At 46.0% G+C, this 22,279-nt stretch overlaps 1 pseudogene; it reads left to right on the top strand.

Moving 5' to 3' along the window:
* The first annotated feature begins 2,200 nt into the window (after positions 1-2,200).
* Positions 2,201-22,279, top strand: part of LOC129558438 (prostaglandin E2 omega-hydroxylase CYP4F21-like) — a 22,002-nt pseudogene continuing 1,923 nt past the window's right edge.

Raw genomic sequence — 22,279 nt, 5'->3', positions numbered from 1 at the left:
TCCTGATCCAGGGATTGAACTCATGTATCATAAGTCTCCTGCATTGGCAGGCGAGTTCTTTACCACTATGCCCACCTGGGAAGGTCACATAGTCAATAAGCTTTATGTAAGTACTTTACATAGAGTAGGTTTATTTTATGTAGAGCAGTTGACACACAGCAGGTATGCTTTATGTAAGGCATGTGGCACACAGTAGGCATATTTACATGGGAGCAACCTGCACACAGTAGGTGTGCTTTACATGGATGACCAAGCTCACAGTGGGCATGATTTGTGCACAACACCTGGCATACAGTAGACAAGATTTATGCAGAGTACATGGCACAGTAGATGCACTTTACGTAGAGCATCTGACACATAGTATGCATGCTTTATGTAGAATTTCTGACCCCCTGTAGGCCTGCTTTTTGAGGCATCCAGCACAGAGTAGGCAGTCTTTACATACAGTTGTCTGCACAGAGTAGACTCATTATGCGTGGGCTACTGGCACATGTGGTCTGTGTATGTGTTGGAAAAGAATTTCCAGACATGAGGCAGAATGAGAGGAGAATATTTTATTAAGTAAGAGGTGCTTTTAGAACAGCAGGCAGGCTCAAGGGACAGCCAAACCCTTTCACAGGCTAGTAGCCAATTTTTATAGCCTCAAGACAGAAAATTCCTACTGCAATGGTGGCATTAGTCGATTGGTTAGGATGCTACATGTGTACTCAATTGTGTCTGACTCTTGTAACCCCAGGACTGTAGCCCACCAGGTTTATCTTGTCCATGGATTTCCCAGGCAACAATGCTGGAGTGGGTTGTTATAGGGTGGGTATTTTACCTAACATGGTGTCGGGAAACTGGCCAGTTTAGGTCCAGAGGTTCATGGCAACAGTTGCTATGGGACTTGGTCATTTGCAGAGCTTTTTGTCCTGTGACCTTGGCATAGGGCTCCACAACATACACTAGCAGAGTAGTAGGAGCTAGCCCTTTTCCTTCATTCCATCTTTTGGGGGGCTCCAGATCCTTACCATCTTCCTGTAGAACCCTTCTCAGTCCCCCTCTCAGGGTCTTATCCAACATACCATTTCCCAGATGGGAAGACTGAGCCCACAGAGGGTACACATAGCCCACAATCAGAGCGAGGGCAGGCAGCTCTGCCCTCCCCTGTGTAGACCCTGCTCTCTCTAGGCCGCTCACAGGCTCCAGGAACCCTCTTCCAAATAGGCCCTTTATCTTCTGAGCCTGATGCAGGTAATCCCCAGTCAGGCAGGTTTCTCTATTCCTGTTCTGCAGCAGTCACGTCTCATCCCAGACCGTGGGCTGCTTGGAGACACAACCTGAACTCCTGCCAGGCTGTGTGCACCCCAAAAGCCAGAACTTTAATGGTTCTGAGCTTCCTGATTCCAGGCCTGGAAATGGTGTGTGAAGGCTTCTGGCCCACGTGTGGAGAGGAGCTGCGGTGATCTTTGCCCTGCCTTCCTGAAAGTGCTTTTTGCCTGCCACACACTGGCCTTGGAAATGCAGGGATGGCTGTGAACCTGGAGGCCCAGAGTCACCTTTGTCTGCACCACAACTTGCTCACGTGGGAGGTACTGACCCCAGAAGAGCCAGTGTCCACACGGGGCGGGGCGGGGCGGGGCGGGGCAGGGAGTGGATCCTGAACTGATTCACAGGCAGCTCTCAGTAACACTATGCTCACCCTCCCCCAACCCTGTATCCAGACAGCTGCTAGGTGGGAGGAAGTGAGGAAGCTGTGGGGATTGGCTGGCTTAGCCTGGCCCCTGGCAGCTTCCTCTAGATCTGGAGTCAGACCCAGCCATCCCAGGAGGAGGGCAGAAGTAGTTGTGTGGGACAAGCCAGCCCACACAGAAGGTAAGAGGCTGGGGGTCCTGGCCCAAGGTGGGTAAGGCAGATGCCCAAGGCAGGGTGGCTCCAGGGAATGAGATGCCCCAGGGAGATGAGTGGATACCAATGTGTGTGTGTGTCTGTTTCTCTGTCTGTCTGTCTCTGTCTCTCCCTCTCCCTCTGAATTCCTGTTTCTCCCTCCCCTCGCCCAGCGCCTGTCTGCCTGTCTCTGAGCCCTTCTGGCCCGTCCCCAGCACTCACCCTGCCCCTCACTCCCTTGTTCCTCTCCCTCTGACCGTCTCTGCCTCACAGCTCACCATCACTGCCTCTTCCTTCCTCCTCAGGACTCACCCTCTACCCACCTGAACACAGGATGCTGGAGCTGAGCCTCTCCTGGCTGGGACTCGGGCCGGTGGCAGCCTCCCCATGGTTGCTGCTGCTGCTGATCAGGGCCTCCTGGCTCCTGGCCCGCGTCCTGACCTGGACCTACACCTCCTACAACAACTCTCGCTGCCTCTGATGTTTCCCGCAACCCCCAATATGTAACTGGTTCTTTGGTCACCTGGGCCTGGTGAGTGTGGGAAGCAGGTTGTGTCTGGGAGATCAGGGTAGATGGTCTTCCTGAGGGGTCAGGAATGGGGCTCAAGTTTGGGCTGGGGTCTAGGACAGCAGAGAAGACAGGGAGGTCAAGGAACCCCCTCTTCCCTCACTCATTCATTCCTCCATTCTGCCATCGAGACCTTCCCCACATCTTGTCCTTCCAGTCCTAGCCTGCTTTGGGGTCCATTCCCTGCCTGACTTCCACACATTATGCACCTGATAAGATTCACTGTCCAGCGTCTGCTCTGCACATGGCCCATATACTTGTGTCTTTATCTGAGCCACAGCTTTCCTAAGGGAAATAATTACCACCTCCCCATTCCCACCTACAGGAGCACAGCTGCCCACCCACTCCCCTGTCCAGGACCCCTTCCTCTAATTTAACTCTCCTCCTTCCCCCAAAGATGTCCCAATGGGCCCGTTGCCCAATCTAGATAAAGTCAGCTACTTACTTCCTCTTTCAGAAGCCATCTTAGACCTACCCCACCTCCACACCTGCCTAGCTTGTGCCCCAGATTGTGACTTATGACTTGACCCCACTCATGATTAATGAAATGGGTAATTGTCCAATCACTTAGCAACCACCTCCCAATTTGATGATAGTTTGGGGGAGCAGACACTACAGTGCCCAGTCCAGGACTGGAGTGATGTAAGCACTCAAAATAAATGCTTGATGACCAAGGTGATCAACTTGCCACCACCTCCCTCAGTCAAGGTCAAAGGGATTATATTCAGCTCCCCCTATCTCCCAGACAACTTTTCCTTTCGTGCCTGGGATGAGAACTACAACTTGGGGGAGGACTTATTGCAATTACTATTCATTAGATCATAGCATCTGGTCCCATCACTTCATGGGAAATAGATGGGGAAACAGTGGAAACAGTGTCAGACTTTATTTTTGCGGGGCTCCAAAATCACTGTGGATGCTGACTGAAGCTGTGAAATTAAAAGATGCTTACTCCTTGGAAGGAAAGTTATGACCAACCTAGATAGCATATTAAAAAGCAGAGACATTACTTTGCCAACCAAGGTCCATGTAGTCAAGGCTATGGTTTTACCAGTGGTCATGTATGAATGTGAGAGTTGGACTGTGAAGAAAGCTGATCGCCGAAGAATTGATGCTTTTGAACTGTGGTGCTGGAGAAGACTCTTGAGAGTCCCTTGGACTGCAAGGAGATCTAACCAGTCCATTCTAAAGGAGATCAATCCTGGGAGCTCACTGGAAGGACTGATGCTAAAGCTGAAACTCCAATACTTTGGCCACCTCACGTGAAGAGTTGATTCCCTGGAAAAGACTCTGATGCTGGGAGGGATTGGGGGCAGGAGGAGAAGGGGACGACAGAGAATGAGATGGCTGGATGGCATCACTGACTCTGTGGACATGAGTTTGAGTGAACTCCGGGAGTTGGTGATGGACAGGGAGACCTGGCGTGCTGTGATTCATGGGTTCGCAAAGAGTCAGACACAACTGAGCGACTGAACTGAACTGAAGGCAAAGTTCACAGCAGAGGATGTCCAAAGCTGACCATGAAGATTTGCTGAGGTTCCAGATCTTCAAATGGTCTCAGCGAGCCCTGGAAGCAGCAGGAATGTTACAAAGTTCTCCAGTTCTGCCTTCCCTGCCTCCGAAGGCTTGGCCATGGGGACCGGTTCAGTCACTCTTCTGTGTGACTTCAGCTGAGCCATGCTCCTTCTCTGGGCCAGTCTCATCTAGTGCTTTGAATCCTAACCTTAGGGCCTTGGGAGAGGGGAGCAAGTCACAAAGGTGAAAATGTTTTGTGTCACCAGCCTAGAGTACCTGAGGGTATTTGTCAGGTTTGAATGGAGCATCATGAAGGAGTGGGTGCTTCACTAGAAGGCAACCTTCACTTCTTCCCCTTTGAGGGGATATGGCATCCATTTCTTCTTTTGAAAATGGCACAATTGAAGGGCACGCCCATAACTCGCAGAGAAACAGACAGGATGCACTCTGCACCAAGCCTGAGCATCGAAGGTTATAGACCATGTTCCCCCTTTGGTTAGTAGGCAGAGTTCATGTCTGTCCCTTGGGGATGGCCAGGGCTATAAGGTCAGAGGTCTGCAGAACCCTTGCCGTGCAAGAAATCAGAACCCGGGTGGAGCAGGAAAAACATGGGAGGGTGTTGGACCAAAGCCCAGTCACCCTGCTACCCACAAAGCTGCCCACTTAGGATCTCCTTCTTAGATTGCCCTTGCACTGGGACCACTCCCAGGACAAGAAAAATGTGTCTTCTTAAGCCAAGATCTGCCTCCCTGTTGGCAGAGAGCCTGTCTTCTCCCTGTGCCCTGGGATAGACCCTTGGGACTTGGAGAGCCTCCAGGTCCCTCCCTCCCCCAGAGGGAAGGAGGAAGCAGAGATTCCCTCCATCTGTGCAGGATCCCACACTCTACCCATCCCAGTGAACTCTCCTTCTGTGAAGTGATGTCCCTTACCTTGCTTACAGCCCCCCCCCCCAACGGAGCAGGGCTTGAGCAAAGTAACTCAGCTGGTGACCAACTACCCACATGGTTACTTGATGTGCATGGGCCCCATCATCCCCCAGGTCATTTTCTGCCACCCTGACTTGATCCGGATCATCGCCAGTGCCTCAGGTACCCAGGCAGAGCTTGTGGTGGTGGGTGCCATGACACACCTCAGGGCTTCCAGCCCCTCCCTGCCAAGCTTTCATGTGGCCCCTACAGGACCCCAACCCCCTCCCCTCCTCTCTCTGCCGTCTTCCTCTTTCCCTCATGTATTGATCACCGCCGTCTCTCAGCCTCCTCCTTCCTCTCACTGCCATTTATACCCCACCCTGGTGTCCTGGGTAAAAGACAGGACTTGAAGATTCAGATTCAGGCAGAGAGATCTGTGACCTGGTGTGGTCAGGAATTGGTCAGAGGGAAATGAGCTCTGCAAACCCAGAGAAGCAAGGTTCTCTTCTGGGGGATGCTGGAAGGATTCCTGGGGGAGTTAGAACTGGGTCCAGAATGATGAGCAGAATTTTTTTAAAACAGTATGGAGGGATGAACGGGCACACATAAAATCCAAGGTCCCCTGCCAGATCCGCCCTCAGTCCCCACCTATCGCCAGGTGCTGAGCAATGATGGCTTATGGCTGGTGTACATATAAGTTGCTATTCCCATGACATCCACCTCTCTGATGGGTCACTTTCTTTTCCCCTATCTTGGAGCTGGTCCACTTCTAGATCAGTGCCCTCCTTCTCCAGTTGCCAGGAATCTCTCTGAGGAGACTCCACCCCACCCTGGCTCTCTTCCCTTGTGCCCTGTCCCTCCCATCCTCAGAGATGACCAGGCAAGCAGGGGAACAGGCAGCGTATAACAGAAACCTAAGTTCAGACCCAAGAATGCAGAATGAACATGAGAAGGGCCCTGGCTCTCTCTGACTGCTGAAGTCTCCTTCAGCTGTTAGTGGTAGAAATGCCACCCTGTATGATCTATGGAAAGAAAAGGAATCAAGTGACTATGAAGTCCAAGGAGGGGTATCATCAGACCCAGATCTATCCATGTCTATGTAATGTCGTAAGAAATCTGTTTTCATTGTTTAGTTCTCTGTTCCTCCGTGGTGACTTCCCTATCATCTTGGTAAAACTGAATCCAACAAGCTCAACCCCCATGGAAAAGTGAGCTCATTGACAACATTTTCAGAAAAAGACACAGGACTTCCTTTAATTTCCTTAGCCTGTGTTATAGGACCCATTCCTGTGTCCCTGAAACTCTGAGCACCTAGTCTTGGAGGTGGTTTAAGGGTCCTCTACGCTGTTGTTTTGAGGCTCAGAGTGATTTGATGGTGAAGAACACAGACCCTGGGTTCAGACAGATGTGGGCACGTGTCTCAGGCTTATTGTCTGAGAGAATGTGGGCAACAGACTCCATTGTTGAGAGCCTCAGTCTCCTTATCAGGAATAGGGGGATGGAAGAGGAGTCAGGGGAACATGGTGTTTGGGATCCAAACAAGGAAAGATCCTTCCTACCCCTAAACTAAAGGGACCCCAATTATCACATATGGAGGATAAGGGGACAAAGGGTGGCAGGAGGCTGAGGACAGAGGAGCAGCTGCTGGAGGGGATTCATCATCCCAGCTCTGGATCACTGCCCTGCAGGTCCTTCCCTCTTGCAGCCTAGAAGAGTGCAAATTAGGTCCTATTTGTTCCTCTCCAGATTCAGAGCTCAGAGGAAGGTCTCCTGTACACACAAGGCCTGGCCAGCAACTATGAGGATGTGTGCTGCTGGTGGGTGGGGCCGTGGCACGCGATCATCTGCATCTTCCGCCCCACCTGCATCAAGTCTGTGTTCTTTGCTTCAGGTAGATGCCTCCCTGGCCATAGCTTGCCCATTCCCATGGTCTCTGTGTTACCGAGGGGTCATAGCAAAGATGCCACTGTCTTCCACTGCAGAATCCCAGCTGCATGCTCTCCAGTCATGTCTATGCAATGTCTGCTGAATGGCCACGTCTGATCAGATTTACCTTTCTACGTGGATTCTGGCTACAGTTGGTGTATGTTATGCCTAGTTATACCTGGTATATGTTTAAATCTGAGCTCAGAGATGTTCTCAGTCATGTCTAGAGCTCATCTGTGGCCACAGATATGTGAGGCATCTTGGAGCCTCTCTGGTTCCTGTCTGAGATGCTGTTAGAGATTGTCTGGTTTTCCTGCTGGTCACTTCTGGGTGTTGGTCTGAGGTCTGGAACTCCGGGGTCACTCTGAGAAATGCCTGAGACCTTCTGTGAGTCTTGTCTGATGCAGGTCTTAGAATACGTTTGAATTTTGCCTGGTTCAGGTCTGTGTCATCACTGTATTCAAGTCCTGTCTGGAGTCCACCTAGGGCACACTGAGGTCATGTCAGATTGTCTTCAGGCCCATGGCAAAGCATTCTGTATCGTGTCATGTTGTGTCATTCATGGTGTGGCCTTGTTAGGACTTGTAAAGACATGGGACCATGTCAGATGTCTCAGGAGAGGTCTGTGCTGGGGCAGATGTGGTGTCCTAGGTCCCCGTAAAGGTGTTTTGTAAAGTGATGGACTATGCTTGGGAGGTCAGAAGATGCAATGTTCAGTCATGTGTCAGGTTGGAGTGTGTCTAAGCACACTGAGAGTGTCTATGGGCTCTGCCTTTGCTCTTCTCTGTGCTGTGGCCTGGTCTGGTCTCCTCTCCCCTCCCAGCTTCCTGTGCTCTTGGTCCCATTCTGCTATGTTGGGCTTGGAGGGGGAATGCAGATTCCTGGCTGGTAGCCTCCACTCCCCACCAAAAGACCCTCCCCTTCCCCTCTCCTTGGTCCCTGATGGTCCTAATTCATATCAGCTGCCATCGCACCCAAGGATATGGTCTTCTACGGCTTTCTGAAGCCCTGGCTGGGTGAGTAACTGTGAATGAAGGGGGTTAGGGATGACCCTGGGGACCCAGGGGAAGGTCTTCTTTGCCCACTCCCTGTGGCTGTCTCTGCTAGGGGATGGGCTCCTGCTGAGTGCTGGTGACAAGTGGAGCAGGCACCATCGCATGCTGACAAACCGCCTTCCACTTCAACATCCTGAAGCCCTATATGAAGATTTTCACCAAAAGCGCAGACATCATGCATGTGAGTCTCTTGAGCCCATCCCAGCTGGAGTCTTGGGGACAACAGGGACTCAGAGACATCTTGTCTGCATTACTCCCTCTTCTGATTGGCTCGAATCCATCGTTCTTCCTTTCTCAGCCTAAGTGCCCTGGGCTATATAAAGTGTAATATGATCCCTGCTTTGCAGGGTGGTCAAGATATCCTGCAAGCTGAGCTTCCCTGGTGGCTCAGATGGTAAAGAATCTGCCTGCAATTCAGGAGACCCGGGTTCAATTCCTGGGTCAGGAAGATCCCTTGGAGAAGGAAATGGCAACCCAGTGTTGCCATTCTCCAGTGTTCTTGCCTGGAGAATTCCATGGACAGGGGAGCCTGGCAGGCTACAGACCATGGGGTCACAAAGAGTTGTACATGACTGAATGACTAACACTTTCACTTTCAAGATACCATAATGGAGCCATGTCCCTGGCACACAGTAGATGCTCAGAAGGTGTTAGCTTCTGTTTTACCTTCACAGAAGCCTTAGAATCTTGAGACATATTTGATGATAATAATGAATATCAGGCAGTAGTTATTTCTGAGTAATGAATCACTTGAAAACAATAAGGGTTTAGTATTTACAGCAAGACTGTGAGTCAGTTGGCTGGTTTCTCTGAATGTGGATGGGGCCACTCACGTACCAGTGATCAGCTGTGGGTCTGGTCGTGTTGGACTGCACCCTGCAGCACTGCAAGACTCAAGACTGAAGAAAAAGCTTGAGTCAATAACACAGATTTACATCAGTGGTTTAATGGATAAGGGGATCTTATGTGTCTGAAGCAATGTCCTGGAGTGATATCCCATCATATGTATCTGTGGCTAAGAGCAAGTGTGTCAGCATTTACTGATTAGGCTCCATGAGTAAGAGGAAATGTGAATAGGGTGTAGGTGAAGCAGGGACTGGTCAAGCATGGGATGTACAGAGAACAAGAGGACAGCTGTCTTGGGTGGCCTGACCATACAGATAGGAAGCATTGCTGGTCTGGAGTCAGTCCTCTCACAAGTTTGAATCTTGGTTGACTGTAAGCTGATCTAGCATGACCTCGGGTAGCATAAATAGACTTGCTTTCACGTGATTCTCTCCCTTCAAAAGGCATCTCAGGCTGGTTCACATGGTAGAGGCAGGGTATGAAAAGACTGAGAGGAAGCTGCAGTGCCCCTTAGGGTCTAGGTTTGGAATGATCACCTCATCATTTTCACCACAGTCTGTTGACCAAAGAAAGTCCAAGGCCAGCTCAGAATCAAAGGATGGTGAAAGAGGCTCCACCTCCAAGTAGCGTTACTGAAAAATTACATTGCAAAGGGTTTTGATATATACATGGGAAAGTAAAGAACTGGAGTACAGGCTTTTGTGAAGTACCTGCGACTTTTTTCATACTTGCAAACCGACAAGGGAGCTTGTTACTCTTTCCTGGATTCTGCCAGAATACGTGAGACTTCTAGGTCACAGACAAATGACAGTTTATTACTCTTGGCACAGCAAACAGCATGTGCTTCTTGTTGGCTTGCATTCTTCTTCCAAGTCACCAAATCTCATGCAAATAACACAGGTGGGCTTCTATGGATGTCTATTAATATAGTATGTTATATCACAGGGGAGGGAGTATTAGGTTTAGGAACTCTGTGACATTTATAGCAGTTAGAAGCAAGTTTGATATTTTCCAGGGGGGTTACATTACCTCACTTCTCAAGGCTGTTTGCTACAAACACAACTCTGAGAAATGGCCCAGGTAAAGAACATAAGGGTCTTCGAATTTTTTGGCAAAACCAAAAAAAAAAAAGGTGCAGGAGTACTCAGGGCCAATGGAGGCCTATCTCTATCAACATAGGAATCATTTTCCTAATCAACTTATAACAATGAAAATGATGAAACTTAACATTTGTTAGCACTTACTTTATGAAAAGTTGACAAATGGTGCACAAAGTATGGGCTCAATGGGTAAAGAATCTGCCTGCAATGCTGGAGACTCAGGAGATGTGGGTTTGATCTCTGGGTTGGGAACATCCCCTAGAGGAGAAAATGGCAACCCACTATACTATTCCTGCCTGAAAAAATCCCAAGGACAGAGGAGCCTGGGGGGCCACAATCCGAAGTGTCAGACACAGAGTCGGACACGACTGAGTACTGAGCATACACTCATGCACGCAAAGTATAGTAGGTAGAGTCAGGATTACAAAACCCAGATCTTCTGACTCCCAGTCATGGAGACTTCATGTCCTAATAGTAACAGTTTTCACTCTTACATGAGCCTGGTCCTCCCTGGGGGTGGGTGCCTGGGACCAGGAGACAGAGTCCAGGGAGTGCATCTTGGAGTATGGGGTTAGGAAGGGGCACCAAGGAGGCAGTTCTCAGCCTCAGCTGTGTCCCCTTCTCTGTCCAGGCCAAGTGGCAGCGTCTGATCAAAGAGGGCCACACCCATCTGGACTTGTTTGAACACATCAGCCTCATGACCCTGGACAGTCTGCAGAAATGCATCTTCAGTTACGACAGCAATTGCTAAGAGTGAGTCTCACCCAAGGGCCTGGGGAACATGAGCCACAGACCCATGGGAGTAGACGGGTGAGGGAGGGTTGACCAGGACAATCAGAAAGGTCTTCTTGGAGGAGGTGTGTCAGATCTGGACATTGAAAAACAAAAAGGGGAAAGAGAAGAAGCCATCCTTTTAGGTAAGTAGAACTGTTTGATAAAGGCCAGGAGGCTAGGAGGAGCACGGTGCAATAGTGAGGAGACATCTTGGAAATAAGGATGAAGGCATGGGTATTTTATATCTTAAGGACATTCTGAAACCAAAGAGGATATGAAGCTTCTCCTGAGCTTTCCAGAGAGCAATGGAAGGTGTTTGAGAAGAAGAGAGTTCTGTTCAAAGTTTATTTCAGACATCAGATATTTTAAATTGTTGCATTTTCATGCTCTCATCCTGTAGGAAGCCTAGTGACTATATCACTGCCATCTTGGAGCTCAGTGCCCTTGTGGCAAAATGATATCAGCAGATCTTCCTGCACATGGACTTCCTGTACTACCTCACCCCTGATGGGTGGCGCTTCCGCAGGGCCTGCTGCTTGGTGCACTACTTCACAGATGCCATCATCCAGGAGCGGCGCTGCACCCTCCCCAAGGAAGATACTGATGACTTCCTCAAGGAAAAGGAGAAGACCAACACTTTGGACTTCATTGATGTACTCCTGCTGACCAAGGTGGGCTCCTCTGGGATTTGAATTCCAAGTACCTTGGAAATTGATTTGATCAAAGAACTTGAAGTGGATGCAGAGGGTGCTGGGGAGCCATGTGAGATTCTTGTTGAAGGAAGGGCTGGGTTAGGAGTAAGTTTTAGAGATGACCATGTGGAATTCACAGGGCTTCCCTGGTGGCTCACACAGTAAAGAATCCACCTTCAGTGCAGGAGGCCCAAGTTCAATCCCTAGGCCAGGAAGATCCCCTGGAGTATGAAATGGCAACCCACTCCAGTATTCTTGCCTAGAGAATTCCATGGACAGAAGAACCTGGTGGGGTTCAGTCCATGGGGTTGCAAAGAGTTGAGTACTGAGCAACTAACACACACACATGTGGGGTGCAGCCTGCAGGGGACTGCTAAGTCTGAAACTGTGAAGGCCTGAGATTTTACCCTACTTCCAAATTAGTAAATTAGTCTACTACAGAAATAGACTGTATAAATCCATGTATATATACAGTTGTCCCTTCTCCTCCTGTCCCCAATGCCTCCCAGCACCAGAGTCTTTTCCAGGGAGTCAACACTTCCCAGGAGGTGGCCAAAGTATTGGAGCTTCAGCTTTAGCATCAGTCCTTCCAATGAACACCCAGGATTGATCTCCTTTAGAATGGACTGGCTGAATCTCCTTGCAGTCCAAGGGACTCTCAAGAGTCTTCTCCAACACCACAGTTCAAAAGCATCAATTCTTCGGCGATCAGCTGGATCATAAAAATGCATTTATTACTTATAGCAGTAACAGTAACCAGAGTAGAATGGTATCTCTGCTCCCCCATCCCCAAATTCCTCTGAGAGCTCCATGATTCCTTTATCTTCCCATGTAGCCATGCTTGACATTACAGAACAAATACCTTCAGTTTTTATTAATTTTTAAAATTAATTTATTTCTTTTAATTGGAGGCTAATTACTTTACAATATTGTAGTGGGTTTTGCCATACATTGACATGAATCAGTCATGGGTGTACATGTGTTCCCCACCCTGAGCCCCCCTCTTACTTCCCTCCCCATCCCATCGCTCTAGGTCATCCCAGTGCACCAGCCCTGAGCACCCTGTCTCATGCATTGAACCTGGTCTGGCAATCTGTTTTACATATGATAATATACATGTTTCAACGCTATTCTCTCCAATCATGCCACCCTCGCCTTCTCCCACAGAGTCCAAAAGACTGTTCTATACATCTGTGTCTCTTTTGCTGTCTCGCATATAGGGTCATCATTACCATCTTTCTAAATTCCATGTATATGCCTTAGTATACTGTATTGGTGTTCTTCTTTCTGGCTTACTTCACTCTGTATAATAGGCTCCAGTTTCATCCACCTCAGAGGAACTGATTCAAATGTATTCCTTTTAATATCTGAGTAATACTCCATTGTGTATATGTACCACAGCTTTCTTATCCATTCGTCTGCAGATGGACATCTATGTTGCTTCCATGTCCTGGCTATTATAAACAGTGCTGTGATGAACATTGGGGTACACGTGTCTCTTTCAATTCCAGTTTCCTCAGTGTGTATGCCAAGCAGTGGGATTGCTGGGTTGTATGGCAGTTCTATTTCCGTTTTTTTAAGGAATTTCCACACTTTTCTCCATAGTGGCTGTACTAGTTTGCATTCCCACCAACAGAGTAAGAGAGTCCCCTTTTCTCCACACCCTCTCCAGCATTTATTGTTTGTATACTTTTTGATAGCAGCCATTCTGACTAGCGTGAAATGGTACCTCATTGTGGTTTTGCATCTTTTCATGTGTTTGTTAGCCATCTGTATGTCTTCTTTGGAGAAATGTCTGTTTAGATCTTTGGCCCATTTTTTGATTGGGTCATTTATTTTTCTGGAATTGGGCTGCAGAAGCTGCTTGTATATTTTTGAAATTAATTCTTTGTCAGTTGTTTCATTTTCTATTATTTTCTCCCATTCTGAAAGCTGTCTTTTCACCTTGCTTATAGTTTCCTTTGGTGCAAAAGCTTTTAATTTTAATTAGGTCCCATTTGTTTATTTTTGCTTTTATTTCCAATATTCTGGGAGGTGGGTCATAGAGGATCCTGCTGTGATTTATGTCAGAGAGTGTTTTGCCTATGTTTTCTCTAGGAGTTTTATAGTTTCTGGTCTTACATTTAGATCTTTAATCCATTTTGAGTTTATTTTTGTGTATGGTGTTAGAAAGTGTTCTAGTTTCATCCTTTTACAAGGGGTTAGCCAGTTTTCCCAGAACCAGCTTTTAGTTTTGTTGTTTTTTTTCTATAGTCTCTTTTGTTTCTTTTTCATTTATTTCTGCCCTAATTTTTATGATTTATTTCCTTCTACTAACCTTGGGGTTCTTCATTTCTTCTTTTTCTAGTTGATTTAGGTGTAGAGTTAGGTTGTTTATTTTATGTCTCTCTTGTTTCTTGAGGTAAGCTTGTATTGCTTTGAACCTTCCCCTTAGCACTGCTTTTACAGTGTCCCATTTTTGGGTTTTGGGTTGTTGTGCTTTCATTTTCATTCGTTTCTATGCTTGAGAGTCCCTTGGACTGCAAGGAGATCCAACCAGTCCATTCTAAAGGAAATCAGTCCTGGGTGTTCATTGGAAGGACTGATGCTACAGCTGAAACTCCAATACTTTGGCCACCTCCTCAGAAGTGTTGACTCCCTGGAAAAGACTCTGGTGCTGGGAGGCATTGGGGGCAGGAGGAGAAGGGGACAACAGAGAATGAGATGACTGGATGACAACACCAACTCGATGGACATGAGTTTGAGTGAACTCCGGGAGTTGGTGATGGACAGGGAGGCCTGGCATGCTGTGATTCATGGCATCGCAAAGAGTCGGACATGACTGAGTGACTGAACTGAACTGAACTGATGCATATTTTGGTTTCTTTTTTATTTCTTCTGTGATTTGTTGTTTAACCTCCATATTTTTGTATTTTTAATAGTTTTTGTTCCTGTAGTTGACATCTAATCTTCCCACATTGTGATCAGAAAAGATGCTTGAAATGATTCCAATATTTTTTGAATTTACCAAGGCTAGATTTACGGCCCAAGGTGTGATCTATCCTGGAGAAGGTTCCGTGTGAACTTGAGAAAACGGTGAAATTCATCGTTTTGGGGTGATATGTCTTATAGATATCAATTAGGTCTAACTGGCCCATTGCACCATTAAAGTTTGTTCTTCCTTGCTAATTTTCTGTTTAGCTGATCAATCCATAGGTGTGACTGGGGTATTTAAGTCTCCCGCTTTTATTGTGTTATTGTTAATTTCCCCTTTCATACTTGTTAGCATTTGTCTTACATATTATGGTGCTCCTATGTTAGGTGCATATATATTTATAATTGTTATATCTTCTTAGATTGACCCTTTGATCACTATGTCATACCTTCTTTGTTTCTTTTCATGGCCTTGATTTCAAAGTCTATTTTATTTGATATGAATATTGCTACTCCTGCTTTCTTTTGGTCTCTATTTGCGTAGAGTATGTTTTTCCAGCCCTTCACATTCAGTCTGTATGTGTCCCTTGTTTTGAGGTGGGCCACTTGTAAACAGCATATATAGGGGTCTTGTTTTTGCATCCATTCAGCCAGTCTTTGTCTTTTGGTTGGGGCATTCAACCTATTTATATTTAACGTAATTATTGATAAGTATGAGCCCGTTGCCATTTACTTTGTTGTTTTGGGTTCCAGTTTATACACCTTTTCTGTGTTTCCTGTCTAGAGAAGATCCTTTAGCATTTGTTGAGAGCTGGTTTGGTGGTGCTGAATTCTCTCAGCTTTTGCTTGTCTGTAAAGCTTTTGTTTTCTCCTTCATATTTGAATGAGATCCTCACTGGGTACAGTAATCTGGGTTTTGGGTTTTTCTCTTTCATCACTTTAAGTATGTCCTGCCAACCCCTTCTGGCCTGAAGAGTTTCTATTGAAAGATCAGGTGTTATCCTTATGGGAATCCCCTTGTGTGTTATTTGTTGCTTTTCCCTTGCTGCTTTTAATATTTGTTCTTTGTGTTTGATCTTTGTTAATTTGATTAATATGTGTCTTGGGGTGTTTCACCTTGGTTTATCCTGTTTGGAACTCTTGGACTTGGGTGATTATTTTCTTCCCCATTTTAGGGAATTTTTCAATTATTATCTCCTCAAGTATTTTCTCATGGTCTTTCTTTTTGTCTTCTTTTCTGGGACTCCTATGATTTGAATGCTGGAGCATTTAACATTGTCCCAGAGATCTCTGAGATTGTCCTCGTTTCTTTTGTTTGTTTGTTATTTTTTTAATTAATTTATTTTAATTGGAGGCTAATTACTTAACATTATTGTATTGGTTTTGCCATACATTGACATGAATCCGCCCCGGGTGTATATGCGTTCCCCATCTTGAACCTCCCTCCCAGCTCCCTCCCCATATCATCTCTGGGTCACCCCAGTGCACCAACCCCAAGTACCCTGTATCATACATCGAACCTGGACTGGCGATTCGTTTCACATATGATAATATACATGTTTCAATGCCATTCTCCCAAATCATCCCATCCTCGTCCTCTCCCACAGAATCCAAAAGACTGTTCTATACATCTGTGTCTCTTTTGCTGTCTCATATACAGGGTTATCGTTACCATCTTTCTAAATTCCATATATATGCGTTAGTGTACTGTATTGGTGTTTTTCTTTCTGGCTTACTTCACTCTGTATAATAGGCTCCAGTTTCATCCACCTCATTAGAACTGAGTTGAATGTATTCTTTTGTCCTCGTTTGTTTATATTTTTTTCTTTTTTCCTCTCTGCTTCATTTATTTCCACCATTCTATCTTCCACCTCACTTATCCTATCTTCTCCCTAAGTTTTTCTACTGTTGGTTCCCTCCAGAGTGCTTTTGATCTCAGTTATTGCATTATTCATTCTTGATTGACTCTTTTTTATTTCTTCTAGGTCCTTCTTAAACTTTTCTTGCATCTTCTCAGTCTTTGTCTCCAAACTATTTATCTGAAACTCCATTTTGTTTTCAAGATTTTGGGTCAGTTTTACTATCATTATTCTGAATTCTTTTTCAGGTAGACTCTCTATCTCCTCCTCTTTTGTTTGGTTTGGTGGGCATTTATCATGTTCCTTAACCTGCTGAATATTTCTCTGCCTTTTCATTTTGTTTAGATTGCTGTATTTAGCATGGCCTTTCTCTATGCTGAAAGTTTGTGGTTCCTCTTTATTGTGGAGGCTCCTCCCTGTGGATGGGGTTGGATGAGTGGCTTGTCAAGGTTTCGTAGTTAGGGAAGCTTGTGTCAGTGTTCTGGTGGGTGGATCTGGATCCAATGAAGTGCAATGAAGTGTCCAGTAGTGAGTTTTGAGATGTCTATGGGTTTGGTTGAATTTTGACCGCCTGTATTTTAATGCTCAGGGTTATGTTCCTGCGTTGTTGGAGAATTAGCTTGGTGTGTCTTGATCTGAAACTTTTTGGCTCTTGGGTGGAGCTTGGTCTCAGTGTAGATATGGAGGCTTTGGGATGAGCTCTTGTCGGTTAATGTTCCCTGGACATAGGAGTTTTCCCATGTTCTCAAGTTTAGGATTTAAGCCTCCTGACTCTAGCTTTCAGTCTTATTCTTACAGTAGCCTCAAGACTTCTCCATCCATACAGCACCGAAGATAAAACATCTAGGTTAATGGTGAAAAGATTCTCCACAGTGAGGGACACCCAGAGAGGTTCACAGAGTTACGTGGAGAAGAGAAGAGGGAGGAGGGAGATAGAGGTGAGCAGGAGGAGCAGAGGGGGAATCATAAGGGGAGAGAGCAATCTAGCCAGTAGTCAGTTCCCTATGTGTTCTCTACAGTCTGGAATACTCAGAGAGGTTCACAGTTACACAGAGAAGAGAAGACGAAAGAAGGAGATAGAGGTGACCAGGAGGAGAAGAGGGGGAGTCCAAAGGAGAGAGACAAATACAGCCAGTATCTTTCCCTAGGTGTTTTCCACAGCCTGGAACACCCAAAGAGATACACAGATTCAGGTAGAGAAGAGAAGGGGGAGGGAGGAGATAGAGGTGACCTAGGGGAGTAAAAGGACAGTCAAAAGGGGAGAGAGCAATCAAGCCAGTAATCACACTCCTAAATTAAAATGGGTGCTGAAGATTAGATTATTAAAGGTACAAAATTGATAACAAATACCAAAAAGCAAAGATTAAAAATCTAGAGTAGAAGTCAGACTCTCAAAAATACAATATTAAAAAAAAAATCACAAAAATTATAAAATATATATATGAAATTTTCTTTAAAAATAGGGTCTTTTTTGCAAGGTAATAGTAGTTTGTAAAACTGAAAATTAAAGGAATAATAAAGAATTTTAAAATTTAAAAAATTTAATTATAATAATTAAAAATATCTAGGAATTTCTCTGGAACTGTTGAGGGCAGTGTGGGGTCAGTTCAGTTTCAGATAATTCCTTGTTCCAGCTTATACTTCTTCTCAAGGCCCATAGGCCCCTTCCAATGTAGTCAATGCTAAGTATGGCATTTTAATCTGTTGCACCTGTCACTTCCAAAGCAGTTCCCTCTTCTTTGCTTCTTTTGGCTTCCTCTGTTTGCAAGTCTCTTCCGCCCTAACACAAGGGGACTAAGGTGTTCACTTATGTAGGCTCACTTGTTCAGTTGTTCTGTGGGAAGAGAAGAACACTGCAAAAAAATATCACTGGTGTGGTGGGGGGGAGTGCTCTCAGTGTCTGGGCCACACAGGGTTTGCCCATGCTCATGGCACATGTGCTTTCCCAGTCTACACTGCTCAGCCTCCAGATTGCTCTGCAGTAGAACTGTCCAAAGCAGGCCCTGACTTGTGTGCACTTCCCAGGTCTAAGATGCTCAGGTTCAGGTTCTCGGGTACTCCACCAAGGCACAGACTTGCTTGGGCCTGCGTTTTGTGCCCTTCCCAGGTCCAAGCAGCTCAGCGACCAGGTGCTTGGTGAGCGCACTGTCCCAGGTGTGCTGTGCATCTCATCACTTCCCCAGTCTTCACTGCCCGGTTTCCTGGGTGCGCAGCGAGAGCGCCATCTCAGGTGTGCCATGTTCTCCTCTGTGGAGCTGATCTCAGGCTGTGACCCTCCTGGCAGATGTCCACCGTCCAGGATCCCAGGAAGACTTGGTTGGCAACTGAGAGCCTGCTCACAATTTGGTGGAGGATGCATCTCTCGAGCCAAGATGACCCCTTGCCTTCTGGCTCTGGCTGTGGCCCGTCTGCCTCTCTGCCTCTGGTGGGGGGAGGGGCCTGTCTGCAACCAGCTAGCTCTCCTCTGCTATTTGCTCAACCCTTTATTCTGTGAGTGGACCAGGCTGTGCCTTAGGTTAGAGCTTTTTGTGGGAAATTTCTCTCTCGTTTTTCTCTCTCTCTGGTTAACCCACAGTTTGGTTTGCTATCTCACATTAGCTCCCTCAGATTGTCCTCAGGGCATTCAGACCCAGTCCTTACCCTAAGCATGCAACCCGCGCCTCCCTGTTCAGCCTTCCCTCCCCACCCCCCAGCCCGCTGCTGGCGGACACAAGCATTTGGGCTACTTCTCCGTTGGGAGTTGCAATTAGGCACATATTCTGTTGGTTGGTTTTTTTTTTTTTTACTTCCAGTTATGTTGCCCTCTGAGATTCCAAAACTCCCCACAGACCCGCCTGTGAGAGGGTTTCCTGTTGTTTGGAAACTTCTCCTCCTTCATGACTCCCACCCTGGGATGGGTCTCCATCCCTAACTCTTTTGTCTCTTTTTGTCTTTTATATTTTGTCCTATCTCCTTTCGAAGCAAATGGGCTGTCTTTCTGGGTGCCTGGTGTCCTCCACAAGCATTCAGACGTTGTTTCGTAGAATTTTCTCAGCATTCAAATAATCTTTTGATGAATTTGTGGGCGAGAAAGTGGTCTCCCTGTCCTATTCATCCACCATCTTAGGACCGACCCCCTAATTTATTTATTTTAATTGAAGATTAATTATTTTACAATATTATAGTGGTTTTATCTCTAGTTTTTGAAATTTGGAATATACACAGGACTTCTTCTTCTTCCCTGTTTGAGGAGGGAAGGGAGAAGGAGAAAGAGCGAGGAAGGAAGGGAAAGGAGGGGAGTGGAGGGGAAGAGAAAATAGTGGAGAGGAGAGAAGAGTAGACAAGAGCAAAGCAGAGAGGAGAAGAGGTTGTTTTGGAGCTTAAACAGAACCTCTTCACAGAGAAGGCAAAGTTTCCATGTTCTACAGGTGTGCAACCCATTTCTTATCTCCAGGAGGCATTAGGAATGGGTTTTAATCTCTACTTCTAAGGTATACTTGTCATCAGCCTGTAACCCAGATTACCTCATGTAGAAACATGAAAATATTTATGAATCATTGATTCCCCTTACCATGGATGCCGTAGGAGGCAAAGAGTTCAAGGAGGAGGTCTGTGGGTGGGGCATCTGTTGGTACTGAGCAAAGGAGGTCTAGGACTTCAGGTTGAGCTTGGATTTCTAGATGGATAATGGAGCTTCAGAGATTGTCTCAGTTTAGGCTCAGGGGCCCTCAGAACTTGTGTGAATCTGGGAATCTTGCTTTCTCTCCAGGATGAAGATGGGAAGGGATTATCAGAAAAAGACATCCGAGCTGAAGCTGACACCTTCATGTTTGAAGGTGAGGGTCCCAGTGTGGAACTACACAGGGGGATGGGTCTCTCCCCCAACCCAGGAACTTGGCAAGTGGACGCTGGATCACGCCATCCATCCCCATCCCTCCATGGGCCTTAAGGTGAGGGTGCTGTCCACACTCTAGTGCTGAAGTAGGCCAGAGACCCAAGCCTCTCTGGATGTTCCTCAGGCCATGACAACACAGCCAGTGGCCTCTCCTGGGTCCTATACAACCTTGCAAAACACCCAGAATACCAGGAGCGCTGCCGGCAGGAGGTGCAAGAGCTCCTGAAGGACCGTGAGTCTAAACAGATTGAATGGTGAGTGCAAGTCTTCATGGCTTTTTTCTGATCCCCTGCTTCCTGGCTTGGGAAGAGTGAAAATATTCTTGTGGATTCTGTCCTTATTTCTTAGTGGGAATGTGAGAAGATCCCAGAGACAGGGTCTGGGGAAAGTTTGCAGGTTTGGGGGATAGAAAGTCCTGCATTAATCAGCAACAATGTGTGAGGGCAGATGATACCAGTGAGCACCTATTCAGTAAGTGAACTTTCCCTCCACTTCTTTACTTTTCTCTCTGAAGTCACATGTTTTCAAAAATTTTCATTCTATTTCCTCATACCCTAATTCCTCATATTATTTAGTCCAGGATTCAAAAGGAACACCTAAGGACTAAAGTCATTCAACTCCTTTCCAGGAATATCTGCATCTTCTTCTGTCTATCCCCGATTTAGGAAACACTGCAAAACTGCCTCCCTTTCCCCAGTTCTATGCCATCTCCAATTCTCCCCATCTCATTGTGTGTCTTGGAGACTCATGAAGGACCTGTCCCATTCTTTGCCTTCCAGGATCTCCCAGCCTGGTGAAAGAATAGTCCCAGGTCAGGACACTCCCACTATGCATGGACCAGGCTGAGGATTGATATGATAGGCTTGTGGAAAACAGATTACTTAATAATATTAATGTGTTATTCCAGTGTGGAATGGATATCCATTTTTAGATATTCACATACTCTTTAGGCTTTTAATAGAGTCTAAAATTTTAGCATAGAGATCTTAGGCAGCTTTTGCTAAACAAACCCTTAGGTACCTCTTGTTCCTATGGTGAATCATATAGTCTATCTGGATTGAGAAACATTTATAAGTTCATTTGGAATATAGACATTCACATGTCTTCCAGATATTTTATATCATCACCATCTTTTCTTTCATCTATTATATTATTTCTAAAGAAAAACTAATAATTTATGGATATAAATTTCTTGCCCAGTGAACATAGTAAGTGCTAGATATGTTCTCATACCAACAGGACAAAGAAAGATCATTTATAATGAAAACTCTTGTAACAACTGGAGAGCTACATGGAAAAAGGTTAATTCAACATGGTCTTATGTCTTATAAGAAAATAACACATACACTAATCAAAGATCTAAAATAAAAAATAAAAAAGCCTTAGGACATCCCTAGTGATCCAGTGGTTAAGAATTCACCTTGCAATGCAGGAGACTTAGGTTTGATCCCTGGTCAGGGAACTGAGATCCCATGTACACAGTAGCAACTAAGCCCACATGTGGCTAAACAGAGTCCATGGGTGCAATGAAAGATCCCTTCTGACACAAAAAGATCTGATGCAACTAAGACCTGCTGCAACCAAACAAATAAATAATTTTTTCAGAAAATAATAAAATAAAGGAGTCTTAAAGCCTCTAGAAGAAATCAGGGGAAATTATTTTATAGCTCCAGAGTAGGAAAGGCCTTATTTTGGACAAAAGTCCCAAGAGATGTACCAGAAGAGCTTTACACACGGATACATGAAAGAGATACAGAGCAATGTGTATGGCATACAGCATGCTGCTGCTACTGCTGCTAAGTCACTTCAGTCGTGTCCGACTCTGTGTGACCCCATAGACGGAAGCCCACAAAGCTCTCCTGTCCCTGAGATTCTCCAGGCAAGAACACTGGAGTGGGTTGCCATTTCCTTCTCCAATGTGTGAAAGTGAAAAGTGAAAGTGAAGTCGCTCAGTCGCATCCGACCCTTAGCGACCCCATGGACTTCAGCCCACCAGGCTCCTCCATCCATGGGATTTTCTAGGCAAGAGTACTGGAGTGGCTTGCCATTGCCTTCTCCGATACAGCATGCTACTGCATAATAATTAATGCAAAAAGGTACTCCTGGAAGGAAACATTAAAAATAACCACTAGTCGAACTGTGAGGAAGGGGAATGAGGGATACTGAGACATGGGGTGGTGTTTTGTGGTTTTAAAATTTGGAACTAGCTAACTACATCAGCTATTAAGAATTTAAATCACCACACAAAATTAAGGGGATAGAGAGAAAGAATTCATCCCCTTACTGGGTCTTATCTTCAATATTTGTACAAGTTTTCCAGTGAGTTTCTTCTCTGATAGCTCAGTTGGTAAAGAATCTGCCTGCAATGCAGGGGACCCCAGTT

This window comes from Moschus berezovskii, chromosome 8 (genome assembly GCF_049115385.1).
Source record: "Moschus berezovskii isolate FMDL1 chromosome 8, NW_MosBer_1.0, whole genome shotgun sequence".
Taxonomy (NCBI): Eukaryota; Metazoa; Chordata; class Mammalia; order Artiodactyla; family Moschidae; genus Moschus; species Moschus berezovskii.
Note: the sequence above shows the minus strand (reverse complement) of the source record. Positions and strands in the feature narration are given on the sequence as shown.